Genomic DNA, 18,552 nt, shown 5'->3' with positions numbered 1-18,552 from the left:
TGAAAGTATGAAATTCTCACAATGAAAGCGACTGAGTCTGGATCGGTTTGAAGGGAAACCAAATACTAGAATTTTTCGACAAAGAGGAAGATTAGGGCATCGCCCGTTGTGCGCGCTGTAGCGTGCGATCCCAGAATTGATATCTAGCCTTTGTACGTCGGAATTTGACAATATTGAAAAGATGTTTCAAATTTACAAAAAAAAGAATGGGTTTCAGTGATCTCAGGATTGTTGTAGGTACTCTGTTTATAAGCCTAGGCGCAGACCATCGATTTTTCGTCGGCCGATAGTTTAGTCGGGCAGTTGATCAGTGTGGGCATGTATGGCAGTGCGCACATTACACCGATTTGATTTGGCCGATTCTTCATACAAATTAAAATCGGACCCAACTATCGGCCAACTAAAAATCGGTGGTCTGCGCCTAGGCGCAGTACTATTATACTAGTATAAGCAAGTAGAAAATTCAGTTTTAGTAATAATTGTAAAAGCAAAATAAATACCTATTTGTCTGGAAAATTCTTCTTAAGGCCGGGTAGCAGAGAAAATGGCGAAAATGAGGTTTTCATTTTTCATTTTTGAGGTACTAAACAGTAAAATTAAAGGCTAAGATTTTTATTGGGCATAGTTGAGGATATTTTCTAGGGCTATTAACGGATGGAAACACGATTTGATGAAGTTGACTCGATAGAATAAATTCCCAAAGTTACCTCTATTCGTTTTCTATTTATGGTTTTATTTTTAAAATAAGCGATTTGAGATTCTAAATCTTTTACTAAATTAAAGTTCAGAAATAACTTGAGGGCTTTTAACGGATGAAATTTTTATATTGCGTCTTATTTAGTTACTATGTTAAAAAATGTGGAAAAAATCGTCCATGACGGCTTGGACAATCTCAATCAGTCGCGCGGTGGCGCTTACGGAGGACGGACGCGTGTCAGTTTGTGAATTGCAACAACTATAATTTATTATCCAAGCTCTAAATAATCGCTACTACGAGTAACTGATCATAAAATGTTTTTCCAATCGCTCAAGCTCCCGATGACCTTCCCATAGGTCGGGTGACGTAATCTTGAAATTATTTTGGCCGACGCGGAACTTCCGGAAGGTCGGGTGACGCCACGCCTCTTTGAACCGTGTTTACTTTGGCAGTTATATTTTATATTAATTTATTCGATTCTAAAATATATTCCCAAAAATTCTGAAAGTTGTTTTAATTTGTATCACTTGGATATAATTTGTATTAGAAAGTGCTGTGAGTGTGACGCTTGAACGGAAGGAAGTCAACCTAACCTAACCAACTGCGTATTTCTATACTGTGTAGCTGGAAATTGTGGCGGGAGCTCTTTGGCGCGCTGTTTTCGGCGAACAATTGCGCGCGCAGATTTTGACAGCGCGAAATACCTACTTTAGCAGAAATACCAAGCCTTAATTTTACACTTCAATTTAAAATTCAATTACAAAAAAACTTCGTTATTTACTTCCAAACAAAGCAAAAGTACTTAATGTCAAATATTGTAACGAAAATCAAAAGTCCAGTGTGCTTACCACGAGTTCACGTTAGGTGTGCTCGCTAGCGAGTACGTCAAAAAAATCTATGAAGATTTTATTTCTTGAAAGTAGCCGCTAGGGGCGCTGCACAATATGTCATACGTTTAATGTCATTTTTTTACGCAGTCGCTAGCGAGCACACCTAACGTAAACTCATGGTAAGCACACAGTACGCGAACAACAGGCAGCTGTCAATCTGTATTTTGAATTGACGTATTGTTTCAAGACCGTCTCTGTGGTCTTGGTTTGTTTATCAAAAGGAAAATGTAGAACTCGGAAAACACAGCGCTGTTTATGAAAGGACGTTGGTAGTCGCAGTGCGCATTCCATTCTGATGGAACTAGAGCAACCTCTTTGCATGTAAGTTTCAAATTCAACTGTGATGAAACTGCGTAGGCGTTTTCCAATATGGAGCTATGCAAGGCACTAACAAAGCTACCTTGTTCCACGGGCTTGTTCCATGAAGTCAGAAAATTGATAATCATCATTATAATTATTTTAATGTTAATACTAATCTGATTTTATAAATTTGATTTTGTATGAACATTTAAAAAATTCAAACGATGAAATCAAATTCACCATACCATTAATATGCATAATTTTATTATGTTAACATGGGCTAGTGTCGGCTCATATACCCATTTACCTAACACCCTGTATGTATTTAGGTACAACGTATTGTTTGACCGCCCGGGCACCCGTAGCGCCCAAACTAGGAAGTTACTCGTACTTCCGCCGGAAAGTTAGTTTACTATCCCTTACCTAGGTTAAGATTTATTACGAGACTACACTAGACAAAATGCTTAGATACACATGAATATATCTTACACTCCATGTTTAATAGACTAACATTTGCCTCCAGCGAGATTCGGACCCACGATCGTATATGGCCGTTATAACTTATACTAACTAACCTACTACTAGGTAACCGCAGACTTTGGCCGTCAATTTACATAATTATAATAATTATGACAGTTGACAACGAGTTTCTTATAATGAGAGTCAAGCAAGGCAGACTTTGCGTTGCGGCGGCGGTGCGACGCCGGAGTGGTGTCGCTGCGTCGTCTTACATAGAAATATCTGTGGCGGGCACACAAGCGGTGCGCGCCGCGCGTCGCGCGATACGGCGAAATCTTTGCGGTGCCGCGCCGCAACGCATCGTGTGCTTTGGTACTGACGCCGGTAAGTACACTTTCACTGTAAAATTATTCTAATGAACCACTTTTCCAGTAATATTTGCTGCAAAAAAGTCAAAGGCACCACGCGTAAGCACGTTAGTTGTTCTGAGAATGAAATGTTTGTCTTTTTTGCCCATGAAATTCCAAGAGCATGATACAAAGCATTGTAGGTACTGAAATACAATAAGCACATAAAACTATAAAATGTTTGTTGAAACAGTCCTCTTTACTTTTCATCTCTTTTGTTTTCATTTAAATGTGGGTAGGTTGATACGGTTTTAAAAGTATTTCCACACATGAATGGCTTTTAATACAGATCCATAATCCCTGTTCGTTGAAATTTATTTTTTTCATCAATGTTTTATGTACTCGTGCGTATAAAATTGAGCTTTTATTTTTATTTTGCATAGTAGATTTAAGGTTTTTATGGCTTTTTGTTCGTTTTTAAAGGGGATGAATTTCTATGATAAGCTTCGTTACATATTTTTTACAGCTAACACTAAAAACTTTCAGTTTCTGTTAGGTTAATAAAACAAACATTTTTTGTTGGTTGACTTAACTGGAAGTCTAAAAATATTACACTTATGTTTATTTACTCACATCACACCCGTCACATACAAAAAGAGCTAAAATACTAGTTACTACAATAAAAAAGCACGAGTATTTTAATAAAAAAAAAATCTTTTTTTAAAGCCAGTGTATTTCAGAACTATTTCATAATTTTTCATAGGAGATTTCAATCAGCTTTCATCATTTTTCATAGCATCGGCTTCAATATTAATCAATATCAACTCCTCTTCAATACAAAATAGTTGGTTTCGGTGACAATAACAGTACTTTGTCTGAATTCTTTGAAATGATATACAAAAGGCTGAATTCTGTGGCAAAAGTTTATTTATTATACTCGTATTCAAGTTACTAAACAATAGTTTTGTCAGCACATCAAATGGTTAATTTTTCTAGTAAAATAGTACCTATTACGTCTACATAAGCTCGCTCTATCAATTCTATCATCTACTTACTAGTCTTATAGAGCAAACGTTAATAAAGACTTAGTGTTTATTCTGGAGATATTGGAACATGTCAAGTTTCCGAATGAATGAACTCATTGAAGGGTCAGTAGCTGTCATTATGAGGATATTGTATACGTGGAAATATTTTTCTATCTCTGGTATACTTGGAATAAGAAAACATTTACAGAGAGCCGTGGATTTTTCGTTTGTTGGCTTATTCTAGTGACAATTGAGAAAGTTCAGTGTCTGGAGTTTGTCTCTGTTCTGATTCTATGAAAGTATACCTACACTTAGTCGTTTCAGGCACATGACGTCCACTGCTGGACAAAGGCCTCCCCCAAGGATTTCCACAACGACCAGTCCCGCACTGCCTACCTACCCACCTAAATACCTACACTTAGGTTGAGTTGCAGATCTACTTTAACATTAACAAACGTCAAAAATCTGTCAAACTCCATACAAAAACACCGGTCATCTATTATATAAAAATAAGTCGTTTTTCCTTCCTGACGCTATAACTCCAGAACGCACGAACCGATTTCCACGGTTTTGCATTCGTTGGAAAGGTCTCGGGCTCCGTGAGGTTTATAGCAAAGAAAATTCAGGAAAATTTAACAAACGAAATACCACGCGGGCGAAGCCGCGGGCGGAAAGCTAGATCATAGTTATGTAAAGTAAGTTGGTGCAATTCAGCCTTAGTGTGCAAATAAATTAACTGACTTGAATTCAATAGGTTAAAGTCGGCTGAAAAGAAAAGTTCCGTTGTGGAACGGAATCCAATTAAAGAGAGAAAGCTGAGCGGAGATTAAATTAAAATTAAAATTCTTTGTAAGTATGTAGGCCCTTTTTCAGGGCACTTAACTAGTTTATATACTTCTCAAAATAATCAAGTTTACCCTAACACCACTTCCTACGCAATAAATAAAGAAGCCGTGATTCAGTGATCGAACAATTTTTTTGATGTGGTTCGTCAAAGATAAAGGCGATTATGATTAGATAACGTAGCCCTAGAAATTTGGCCCTTTTTATGCAGAACAAGGCAGGTAAATGACCCCAATCGTTCTGACGTGTCGTGTATCGTGTCTGATTTTAAGTGAGATGCTGTCTAGGATGCTTGGTACATATCTGCCCTGTAAGTGCTTATTCACTCTCGCCTTGAAATGACCCGGATTATGGTGTTCTGGAAAGACAGCAGCAGGCGACGAATTCCAGTCCCTAGCTGTTCGCATTATAAAAGAGTTATGGAATCGCTTAGTGCGAGTGTCGTGGAATAGTGGAATGTCGACAATATAGGGATGGTACGTTAACCTGCGTCTGGTTCCCGGTGAAGGAAGGGGGCTGGTGGAACTGTCGTATAAAAAGTAGCCTAAGTACGAGTATATACTTACGGATTTGGTTTGGGAATCGCGTAGCTTTTCAAAAGGCAAATATGGAATTTATTTTTCACAATCAGATTAATAGTTCTAAGGATTTTATATAAGTTTATTCGAAGTAAGATTTAGCGGAAAAGCTCTTCTTCGCGCCAAATAAAATTACGTTCCGTCCTTGTGGTATAAAAAGCAACGAGTAGAACGTGAAAAGCTCGTTAAGTAAAAAGTTTTGGAAAGCTGCGGTAGCTTTGCAGTCCCACTTTTCACAAATTAGAACACGTCACTTTTTAACAGCGTTTTCATATAATTGAAAAGAAACTCATGGCAACTTTAAATACCTAGTTATAAGTTGACTTTTTTATTCAAAAAGTGATATTTTCGACTGCGACACTTTTACCTATTAATAGAATAGTGTCGCAATTAGAACCAGGATTATTTTTGGTTGTAAAATGTATGTCCCCATTAACCCTTTCAGTAAAACCTTGATTGTATTCGGAAGGGATTCACCACAATAGATCAGTGGTCGAATGGGATCGAAATAACAACTTAACAAAGTAAAACTTTTAAAGTTGCTACATCTTTTATCGATTGGTGCAGTGGTTTAACGAACACGATATTTGTTTGTATTGGTCTGGGTGTTTTCTATCTAGGTATAAGTACAAAAAAGTATTAAAAAGTATGTTTATATCCATTGCCTGATACCTTTACAAGTTTCGTTTAGTTTGAGACTTATTTATCTATTTATTTATCTGAGGGATATTTATTTATCTGAATCCTACTGCACGTTCATACCATATTGCTGTCAAGGCCTATCTTATAAAATACGCTCTCGATCACACTCCATTATGTAAAATGGAAAAGCATTTTTATTTCTAATGTTTACGAGATAAAGTCCATTTTTGGTACGTGTATTATATAGATCACAGGGCGCAGATGTTACTTGCGAAGACCTGTCTGGCAGAGATATGATTGTACTTGTAATGAACAACCATTTCGTTCGTAATTTACTTACTGTGCACGACGAATATGTAGAAGACACCTTTTAAGTAATCCTTTTATAAATTAGCTAAAATAATGCTATTTCAGAATTTTTAGATTTGGAGAAGTGTATTTTAAAATCGAATTACAATATTGAAACAACATAAGTACACACAGTTTTCAATAATTCTGTCCTATTTTTAGCCTTAATAAATTCTTATTACTTCTTACTGAGATATCAAACTATGCTATGCATTTGAATGTTCCCAATTATTATATCAATTCAAATTCTTTCGTTGCGTTGCGTATCTAACTCAAGTAGACTTACGCCCGTTTTTACCATCAATTCCTAATTTTTAAGTGACCCTTATAGACCCCTAGGAATTTTGTTTTCATAGGATTGGGCAAATTCGGGGCTCGGGCTTTGTTAAAGGTACCATCTGTGAATTATCGTTCACTAATGTCACCACATAATAAAAATGAATCTCAAAGAAAGGAAAATACGTAGGCTGTAGGTAATCGTAATATAATGAATAATCTACTTATTAGTATTTCTAGGAATGAGAAATCGTAAGGCTTTGATAAGATTTAAGAAGTTTTTTAAAAGATCGTAATACCACGAACCCTTTTTACTTGATAATTTTCGGGCTTTATTACCTTTTCCAAGCAGCTTTGAGAGTAATAATGGAGTAATTCAATTTCAAATTCTTTTTATCATGTAACAAGGTGGGAGATAGGTTCGGAAAAAGTTTATCTGAAAAACTATCTGTAATTCGATTTCCTCATTAACGGTTTTTGATAAAGATAATTATTTTTTGATTTCAGAGTTATAAGTGCTTAATTTAACCATAAAGGTAGCAGGAAGGTTTTAGAGTCTAGACGCAGGTCGCTCTACCAACCGAGCAACATGGAAAGCATTGGGGGAGGCCTATGTTCTCCGGTGGACGTCCTTTGGCTGAGATGATGATGATGATGAACAATAGTGTTGCTTAATTTAGGGAGTACTTATTAATTCACTTAGTTAGGTGATTAGAAGCGTGTAATAGTATTGGATGCTTCTTTTCATTTATTAAGCCCGAATATTCCCAATTACAATTAATACCTATTACAAATAAATAAATTGGTTTACCAGTAAGGGTTATTTTGAATTAATATCGGTATTACCCAATCTTATAAATAAGCAAAAAACACTGCCCCTAAACGTTAAGGAGTAATGAACTGAACATTAAAAAAATGCTGTAAACANCTACAGACGCGCGTTGAACTTGAGGTGGAATATAGGTAATAAAAATTATGAAACCGAATTACATCAAGTACAACTTACAAGTTTAACAAGAAGCATTCAATCTTACTAATATTATAAATGCGAAAGTTTGGATGTCAGGATGTCTGGATGTTTGTTACTCTTTCACGCAAAAACTACTGAACGGATTTTGATGAAACTTTACAGTATTATTGTTTATAACCCAGAATAACATATAGGCTATAATTTATGACGATCTGTGACAAACTAAATTTCACGCGGATGAAGCCGCGAGCAAAAACTAGTAAATAATAAAAAATAAAAGGTAGCCCTTATGGGGCACTTTACATGTCTCCTTATCTTTTGGGCCCTACCAGCGCTTCGAGACAAACATATAGCAAGTGCTGAGAAGAAACTCCGGAACAAACTCAGTGAGAGAGTCATGAGATTCAAACCTTTTTTGATCTTCCCATAAATATTAGAAAAGAACACATCAGTCAAATAAGGAACAGCCAGAATAATTGCAAGTATAATAACAATCTAATGCCCGTTTTCACCATCAATCCCTAATTTTTAGTAACCCCTATGAAAACAAAATGTCAATTGTCTTACTCGCCCGTTTTCACCATCAATCCCTAATTTTTAGTAACCCCTATGAAAACAAAATGTCAATTGTCTTACTCGCCCGTTTTCACCATCAATCCCTAATTTTTAGTAACCCCTATGAAAACAAAATGTCAATTGTCTTACTCGCCCGTTTTCACCATCAATCCCTAATTTTTAGTAACCCCTATGAAAACAAAATGTCAATTGTCTTACTCGACATGGGGCACACTGAAAACCAGCGTCTTGGCCTTCGTCACCGTGGTCCACGGCATATGCTGAGTGGGGTCCCGTTGCAGTGAGCATCTTGTTGGTGAATGGGTGGCACTGCTCAGTTTACTCGTTTTTATTTTTTTCTTCTTCCATTATTATGTGCCACTGTCATGTCTATGTAATTACCGGTATTTGTGTGATGTCCATTGTAATAAATGTATCTTTCTTTCTTTGTTGTGTGTTTACATAGAGGTCACTTAAAAATAAGAGATTGATGGTGGAAACGGGCACATCTATCCGATTCAGACTTCAGTCCTTTAAATGGCTTAGAATCTTAGATATTAAATTCTTCCTTTTCACTCTTATATTATTGTAACACTTAATTTTATTAGTATGATTTGGTTTCAACGAGACACAATTTCAACGGGACACATTTTCAATGAGACACATTCCCACGTGGACACATCAATTATTGTATCATCAGTTAAATGTTTTAATGAAAAAAAAAATAATAAAATGTGTTAATTGTCATGGGTATACAGTGTGAGTCTCGTTAAAGTGTACATATGAAAATAGATGAAACTAGACCTATTTTTACCGACAAAAAAGAGCTAAAAAAATGTTTGAGATTTTTTTTTATAGAATTTTTTTTCTGCCAATTAGGTACTTATTGTAAAGAAAACTTAATTACTTTTAAACTAAGCGGTATATCCTGATAAAATAAAAACAGTAATAAGTAATAACAGTGTTAATTGTCATGGGTATACAGTGTGAGTCTCGTTAAAGTGTACATATGAAAATAGATGAAACTAGACCTATTTTTACCGACAAAAAAGAGCTAAAAAAATGTTTGAGATTTTTTTTTATAGAATTTTTTTTCTGCCAATTAGGTACTTATTGTAAAGAAAACTTAATTACTTTTAAACTAAGCGGTATATCCTGATAAAATAAAAACAGTAATAATGCTAAATAACAGGCGACACTAAAAAAATACATAAAATACACAAAAAATGCCAACAAATAATAAAAAATGATACTTTTTGAAAAAAAAACTGCTTTTAAATTCGTGTTTTTTTGGTTATTTGATAAATTTCTCCAAAAAATGCCCCTATAACAGGTGGTTTTTATTACTTTGTATTCTCTGTCGTATTACCTTTGTAAAACCAAAAATCGCATGTCTCTATCCCTATCACAACGTTTGCAATGATCGTTTGAACTAAGCCTCTCCGGGCGCGCCATTCAACGCTTCGTTAACAACGAAACTGAAAATGGCTCTAGATTTATGATTTCGATAAAGACAAGTTAGATTTCAAATAAAAACAAAAGATTACGAAGTAAAATAAGCATTTTAGATAAAATTAAAATTGTCTCTACCTGTAGCAAACGTTGTGATAGGGATAGAGACATGCGATTTTTGGTTTTACAAAGGTAATACGACAGAGAATAATACAAAGTAATAAAAACCACCTGTTATAGGGGCATTTTTTGGAGAAATTTATCAAATAACCAAAAAAACACGAATTTAAAAGCAGATTTTTTTCAAAAAGTATCATTTTTTATTATTTGTTGGCATTTTAATTTCTGTGACCGGTCTGGGCGTTAGACTATCTATACTTATAATAAATCTGTAGAGAGGTCAATTCTGTACATGAAATATATTTACAAAATAACTATCAGGGGGTGATTAGAGATCGATACTGATGCCAAAAATGCAATCAGTAAAATTTTTGTCTGTCTGTCTGTCTGTATATTCCTTATAGAAACAAAAACTACTCGACGGATTTTAACGAAACTTGGTACAATTATTTTTCATACTCCTGGGCAGGTTATAGTATACTCAGGAGTATCCCACGGGAACGGGAATTAGCGGGAAAATCCTTTTGTATGAAAAATCTAAACCGCTTAAGTTAGACGCTTAAAATTTGGCATGCAGGTACCTTAGTAAACTTAAAGCTTAGTTATTGCTATGGATTTCTAGCTGTCTACTTTTCTAGCTGTGTAGCTTTTATCCATAAATAAATAAACCTCCTTTATAATATCTTAAGTTAAGCTATTAAATACTCCATGCTCTGTGTTCTCATTGCTAACTGACCACAAATAATTCATTATTGATAGTTATCAATCAAGAGTTCAAATACTTGTCAGTGTCAATGTAGTTCTCGATGCTAAGTTTTGTGAAAATTTGATTTTTTTCATTGTGTAATCATATCAGTAATAATAGATCCTACTATGGATCATGAATCCTTTTATTTTGGAAACGATGGAAAAAGACTTTTATTGGGCGGTTATGCCTACAACTTGAGAAAAAAAAGTGATAATGGAAATACTAATTGGAGGTGCGGTAATAAGTCGGAATGTAGTACTTCCATTACCCTAGACAGTGAATCGAACCGAATTATAAGAGAGGCAAAACACAGCTGCTCAACAGATTTTAAGAGAAATGAAATAGAAGTTTTTACTGGTGAGTGTAAAATAGAGGTGTGCCTTTCAATGGATCCAATTCCAAAAATCTTCGAAAGTAAAATGATAGACTGGAAGAAACAAGGTGGAAGTAATTTTCCAGATTTGGATAGTGTAAAGAATACACTATATCGATGCAGATACAAATATTTGGGTATAGAACGAGAAAGTGATTCAACTCNACTAGCTTTCCGCCCGCGGCTTCGCCCGCGTGGAATTTTGTCTGTCACAGAAAAACTATATCGCGCGCGTCCCTGTTTCAAAAACCGGGATAAAAACTATCCTATGTTCTTTCCCGGGACTCAAACTATCTCTATGCCAAATTTCATCAAAATCGGTTGCGAGGTTTAAGCGGGAAAGCGTAACAGACAGACAGACAGGCAGAGTTACTTTCGCATTTATAATATTAGTTGGGATTATTTAGTTGAGACGAGTCACACTGACTGAGTCATTGAACTACTCTCAAACTACGATCCGAACGATTAAGGTCCTACGACTTGCAAGAACAATATAAATAAATCTCTTAATAAAAGATTGAAATCCTTGGTAAGGTACAGTCAGCGTCAAATAGTTCATGACACCCAAAGTGGGCATAAAGTTGACTATACCTACCTAAGTACAACCTTATTCCAATTGTAACAAAGACGTGTTGCGAACTTTTTGGTTACTTTGGTCGTCACGACCTATTTGAAGCAGACTGTACTTACCTATCTATACTGATCTTAACGTTCTGCAATAAGTTTCTAGCATTTACTGTAAGGGCTTCAATATCAATAAATTTCAATTTTATTGGTCTTAGATTTTGTGAGTGCTTCTGTCTGCGAGTCCATTTATTTTTTGGAATATGTATACAGTCCCTTAGGAATGCATTGTTATTTCTACATAGAACGAATTCGAAGTTATATATTTCAGATTGGAAAGTCGTTGTCCTGTCGTTAGGGTTTCGTACCTTTTATAATAAACTAGCTGACCCGGCGAACTTTGTTCCGCCTTAATGGCAATAAATAACGGGATAAAAAGTATCCTATGTCCTTCTCCTGGCTCTAAACTACCTCCCTGACAATTTTCAGCTAAATCAGTTCAGCCGTTCTTGAGTTATAAGTAGAGTAACTAACACGACTTTCTTTTATATAATAGATATCTTGTTTACATTGTAAAAAAAACCACCTGTGCGATTAGATCATTTTATAAACTACACAACAGATTTTTATGTAGTTTTCAGCAATGATTCAAGATGAAGGTAATATTTACCCATAATAAGTCTAATACGCATCTAGTGAAAATTAATGTGGATGGATAAAAGCCAAATCTTTTGGAAAAAAATTATACATTGTGCGAGTTCGATAGCGCTTGACTTTTTTTCATACGAGTATGAATACGATTTTTATATCAAAAATTTTAAAAATATTACTACGTATTGAATCGCTAAAGCCTTGATCACACGTACCAAGCAAACGGGCGAGAGAGTGCTCTCGGCCGAGTACTCGGTGTGTATGAACATTACGCCGAGTGCTCGGCGGTGCGCTCGAGTATGTGGCTCGCTCACCCAACTGTCTCGACCGAGTAAACATTTTACTGTCTCGCCCGTTTACTCGGTAGTCGGTACGTGTGATCAAGGCTTAACTCTAGCGGGTGCCTAATGTCAAAATAAAAGAAGCGTCCGAGAGAGTTCGTTCGTTCGTTTCAGCCAAATGAAAGAGAGAGAGTGCCCGATTCTATTTCGATATTATGACAAATAGGCACAATTTATCATAAATGCGGAAAATCGTTGCTAAAGAATAGAAAATGGACTTCGAGAAAGATGAGAAGCATTGATAAATCGTCATTCATCTCAGTCTAATGACCACTCTATTTTAGCGGCTGTATTGACTTTAGGTACGAGTAGATGTAGAGATTTATCATTTTCATTGACTCACTCGCGGTATACTTTTCTTAAATCCCATTTACGTAGTTGCCTTTTGTTAGTATAATTAGTGGTACTATTTATACGCCCGACCGAATTTCAGCCCGATCCGTCCAGTGGTTTGGGCTGCGCGTTGATAGATCACTATGTCGTCAGTCAGTCAGTCAGTCAGTTAGTCAGTCAGTCAGTCAATCAGTTAGTCAGTCAGTCAGTCACCTTTGAGTTATGTATAGTAGCTGTATTGTTAATGTAACCGTACCTCGGGAGTTGTTTATTTAACCGTAATATTGGACAAGACACGTTACGTGGTTTGTGTGAAGACACGTCTTTAGATGTCATTCCCACAATTCGTCTTTTGCTATTTATCATCAGATCATCTAAGGGAACTTACAATAGGTATAATATACTTTAAGCTCTCCACCTTGACTATAAAGTAACATTTTACCAGACAGGGAGGAAGGAGTATAGTACAATAAGGTATATGCTAACCAAAATTGAAATTGAAACAACATTTTATAAACCGTGAATCTTGTTCGTGGAAACACTATTAATATGATATACTGTGTGTTTAGAGTATCAAGTGTTGGCGTAGACGCTCTAATAATAATATGAGGTAAACCTGAGACCTTTCCGAAGGCTGATGGTTGCTTAGATCTGTTACTTTGAACACTTTGAAGTCCGTGTGAGTCGGTCATGACCTTATGAGAAAACTGATATTACAAACGAAGTTTCCGGTCTTCTTTAGTGTCAACAGCAATAGTATATTGACCCGCATGCGTAGGGAATCTTAGCAACTAGTTGGTATTTTAACAAAAACAAAGTGACTGCTATGCCAAACAGTCCTGGATTTGTCAATAGGCCGTATAGGCTGCGGCCTAGGGGCGGCAGATTTCAGTGGACGCTTACTCGATTTCAGAAGATAATTAAGTCAAATGAGATCCAACAACAACTTGATGCCAACCAATGACCGCGTTAAAGGTAGCCCTTTCCATATATTTTTCACAGTCACGTTGCATTTATAAAATTAGCAACCGGTTGTTAAGATTCATACAAACCGTTTAATAATCCGACCGAAACAAAGCTGTGTGACATGTATCACATTCCCTGTGGCTTTAGCCAAGTCTTTTCTTGAGATATTTCGAGGAGTACCTTCAAAACCACTACGAGAAGTGCACCCATTTGTAAGCTAACGAAATCAATCCTACATAAAAGGCTCGCTTTGAGGAATAGTTTAGGTACGCTTGAAAATGGGTTTGCTTGCTTCCAGGAATACCTCTTTTCCTTGTGTTGGAGCACAAGGGGCATTCAAGTAAGTAAGTGAATCATATCCGGAAGCTACTCCTTACAGTCATACGCGAGTCAAAATAACGAAAACTGTATTATTATTAAAAAAAACTTTACTTTCTTACTTTACAATAATAATGTTACAATTGTTATAAACTAAGTACTGTACTATGGCTAAGGCTACTAGTTGGATGAATACTGAACGAAGAATGACCACGGATCGTGGTTGTAGCTCCTATTTATAGGAGGTTTGCGGCAGCGCCCTGTTTGTGGAATCTCCCAGTGAAGTCCACGGTGTTATGGTTTTCATAACAACGTCTTTGTTCTTATTTTTAATGTCTGCATTGTTGTGGCTGGGTTGACTCTCCCCCCCTAATTTTGAAGTCCGAAGATTTAAACAAATCTTGGATCTTAAACAATTTACAAAAGACACTGCAACATTAATATGATCACTTATTTCTTCAGTCAGTTCATCAGAACACTTCACTTTAACCGTTTGACAATTATAGGCACTTGTATTTTAACACTTCCGTTTCACAGGTATTTCCAGTCATCCGTTTTGTAGATTTCAGCTTCATTATTAGCAAGTACCTTCCGCACTAAAGGATGGGTGTAGGTAGGGAATTTTTAGGTAATGGGAACAATTTTACCTTATTTTAACCTTTGATTTAACACAAAAATGATTACATTGTTAATTGTTTGTTAATTAACTTTTATAAGGTTCAATGTCCTTTATATCACTATAAATTAAGAGATCATTTGGGACCAATACAATGATTTTACTTGTTTATAACTACAAATACAAATTAATTAACATTTCTTTACATGATTTAAAATAATATTATAATCGTAAATAACTTTAAAATCTTTCAATTAACATAATATGATCTAGTAGATTGTATAGCTGCTTTAACAATCAATATTTTTACTTAATAAAATTAATATGCAATTGACAATTATGACCGTCCACCTTCCTTCGATGAGTGGAATTTGTTAAATTTCAATTAATAGGTATAACTTAACTATCTGAACTTATATCCGAAGGTGATGACGATTCTGTAACAACCAATTCCTCTATGTGATATGTTCTACCATTGGAAAGTTTATATTTATTATTTGGCTCAGAACTAACTATTTTAAAAGGACCCAAGAAACGAGACTTTGTTTTATGTCTATCTGCCATACTATTCTTTAAATAAACTGTATCTCCAACTTTAAATTGATTTGGCGGTCTTATTCTTTTATTCAACCTCTCATTTCTCTTATCCTTTTGATCTTTTAACCTTGCCGCGATATTTTTGTTTAAATTGTCAATAAATTCCTTTTGTTGTGCCGTATAATTTTGAATAGTGACACGGAGGTCATCAAAACTTCTAAGTTTAGGTTTTCGACCAAAATGTACCTCAAATGGCGTCATACCTATCGCAGAATGCATTGTGTTATTGTAAGCATGTGCTATATAAAATATCTTTTGGTTTCGATCTAATTCCGTATCTCGTTGTAATCTAAACAACTCCTGTATAGTACTATGTAATCTTTCAACATCCGAATTGGATTTGTGGTGTTGAGGACTTGTGGTGTGATTTACTATATTATAAGATTGAAATAGTTCTGTAAGTATTTCACTACAGAGTACTTGTTCANAAATTTGGCATGCAGGTACCTTAGTAAACTTAAAGCTTAGATAACAGGATATTGCAAAATTAGAGTTAGCGGGAAAAAACATTTGTATGAAAAAATCTAAACCGCGTAAGATAGATGTAGGGGATCAAACGGGATCCACGCGTACGAAGTCGCGGGCGGCCGCTAGTCTTTCCATATCTATGTGCGGAAACGTCACGAAATCTGAATTTTAGCTGACCTCCTAACCCCTCATAAAAGCCAGGTCTATGTTATGTTTAGGTTATTTTATTGATTTAAGGAAAGTACGCGAAGATGCTTATTTCTATTTAATTTTGTTTTTAATTGTAATAAAATATAGTTATTTTAATGTTCATATTTTTCATTTCACTTTCATTTATTCGACTGACTGTATTGTGTCAGTTTGCAACTGTGTCCACGTGGGAATGTGTCTGATTGAAAATGTGTCCCGTTGAAATTGTGTCCCGTTGAAACTAAATCATTAGTATCATAGAAATAACATATTACATTTATTGACTCCTGGTCCATACATAGCCATATTTGCATGTGTCAGACGGACAGACAATATCCATATTATCCAAATTTTAGCAATTCTGCGAGCTATGTCGGTTACTTTGGTTCTCCTGCGGATCTCCTCATTTCTGATTCGATCACGCAGGGAAACTCCGAGCATAGCCCGCTCCATCGCCCTTTGGGTGACCTTGAGCCTTCTTACCATTACAATTAGTAACTCAGGTTTTTCAAATTGCGAGAAACCTAATTTGGCTGAAACGAAGCTTGACTGACAAAGACAAAATGTTCATAAAGTAATTACAAATATTCAAGTGGTGTAATGAATAGTGACTCACGAGGTCTGTTGTTGGGCGCGCGCGCTCGTGTCTCGAGCTCCCCATTGCCGGCAGCGGGTGGTTTCTTTTTCTTTTTCTCGCTGGTCTGCCACTCGCCCTGCAACAATTCAATAAATAAATATAATGCAAAAAGCCAAAAGTGTTGCTCTGAAAAGAGAATATTTATTTTTTAATAAACTGCTTTAGTAACAATCACATAATTTTACATAGAATTAAATAGTTAATTACCTACCTGAAAAGAGAAACAACATTTAAAGCTATTTGTTTCACAATTAAAATAATCCTTTAGTTTTCCGTACAGACGCCATTAAACAAAAACAATCTGTCAAATCTAATTTTTTTTTAAAAACCATAGTGTATCATTTTACTCACGTGCCAGGGTTTGTACGCGGGAAGTTTGAATAACAATGATGGTCTATAGTGAGTCTCATTACATAAATAACTCCTTGAACTCGTTGCAAGAAGGACACTGGCATACTGCCCACTCTATTCTACGATGTATGGTTGGATCGATGTCTGTTACTTAGTTACTATAGTTTGAGACCCAGAGAAAAATAAAGAATAGTTTTTTTCATCCCGTTCCCATGTGAGAAGGGGGTCAAATCCTCCATTTGCTACTGGTAAATTGGAAAGGATTGTGGTCCTACAGTGGAGACTAAAATGACCTGATCGTAATGGAACTACCATCATAAATTACCATCATAATTATGTAAACCCTGATCTTCCTAATATAAATAAATAAATAAGCTGGTCTTGAATAAAAGGTCTACAGGACGTGTGGTCCGTGGAGCAGTCAGAGTTGTAATAGGTATACAAACAGTTTACAGTCCAGGCTTCATCGTAGAGAAAGTGTTAATAAATTACAAATTGGATCATAAGCCAAAATTTGTATACAAAGCATGATAAATTAANTGTTCTTATTTTTAATGTCTGCATTGTTGTGGCTGGGTTGACTCGCGTTTAAGTTTCTATGCATCACCGATCAGCTTTAGATCCCAAAGACTTTTATTGAATTGATTGTCAACCCTCAGTGGACTCGCTAAAGAAGGTATTTCTACTGGAATCTAAGGAGCTGTATTAACACTCGCATCATTTGCATTCACATTTTAAAACAAAAACGAAAGCTTTAGACATTTCCACAACACAGGCATTTTTAGCAGTATTCGGTATTCGGTATGTTCAAACTCGGAACATCACATTTTTATTCGTAGAAAATACAGATTTCCTTACTTATTTTCTTGGAACTTTATCCTGTCAAAGTTTTTAAGCTCTACGTTATCACGCAGTAGGTTAACGAAGCGTGAAGGTGTTATTATACATTATAGCTAATGTATTCGATAAAGTTTAACCTTCAAGGAACGTGCTACAATGTTGAACGAGGCCGTATACTGGAACAATATGTATCATTCTTCGTTATTTCGTCCCAGATTTGCTCGATACGTCAATTTGGTAGATTGAAGGACATTGTGTCTTGGCCTACGTAATTCCCTGTAGTCCTCCCGCAATACAGTATCAGATTGTCGTTAAATATATTAGGTTTTTTTGAAGTGTGCGTTGGCCTGCTAAGAGTTTTTGTGACCATAATCACGTGCAGTCTAAGGCCCAGAACAGACGGTGAAACGCAACTGCAACGAAACTGCAACTGCTAGTTACTTTTGAATTGCATCTAAGTTTCTGCCATAGCGTCCGTTGAGAGACCACACATGACGCGACCAGTTTGAAACTTTCAGTTTCAGTTTCATTCATCAGAATCATCAGAAAGTTGCAGTTTCGTTGCAGTTTCGTTGCAGTTGCGTTTCACCGGCTGTTCTGGGCCTAAGACTGAGTTGTACCATCTTATTTTAACTTTAACAAATGTCAATAATCTGTCAAACTCCAGCAACAAACACCGGTTATTGTTAAAGTTACGGTTAAAGTTGGTGCAATTCAGCCTAAAAACATCTGTGTAGTTTTCTTGATTATGAGAAAATTAGCTTTTACCACAGAATAAGTAATAGTACAGGTACAGAAGGATTACTCCGCAAGACGATTTAAATAAATGCGAGTCTTGCTACGACGCGATACAGTGGAATTCAGCTCGCACAGCACTACGTACCTACAATTTTATTCACCTACAAGTTTTGTCTCTTTCTATCGCGTGCCTCTGAACTCTTCTTACGCTGCTAGGGTTGCTATGCTGTCTAGTGAAAAAATAGAATTAATCTACTTAGGTATTTGTAATGAGGTACGTATGTAGGTAAGTATTAGTGTTATTTTACCTTTGTAAAAAT

At 35.8% G+C, this 18,552-nt stretch overlaps 1 protein-coding gene across 1 annotated transcript in view; it reads left to right on the top strand.

Annotated features, from left to right (window-relative positions):
- The window catches only part of NGR-A25 (neuropeptide receptor A25), a 102,526-nt gene that overhangs the window by 38,534 nt on the left and 45,440 nt on the right, over positions 1–18,552 (top strand). The window lies entirely within an intron of this gene.

Source organism: Ostrinia furnacalis, unplaced genomic scaffold, assembly GCF_004193835.3.
Source record: "Ostrinia furnacalis isolate ACB-3 unplaced genomic scaffold, ASM419383v2 OfSCF4979, whole genome shotgun sequence".
In the NCBI taxonomy this organism is placed as follows: domain Eukaryota; kingdom Metazoa; phylum Arthropoda; class Insecta; order Lepidoptera; family Crambidae; genus Ostrinia; species Ostrinia furnacalis.
This window is presented reverse-complemented; position numbering and strand designations above follow the sequence as displayed.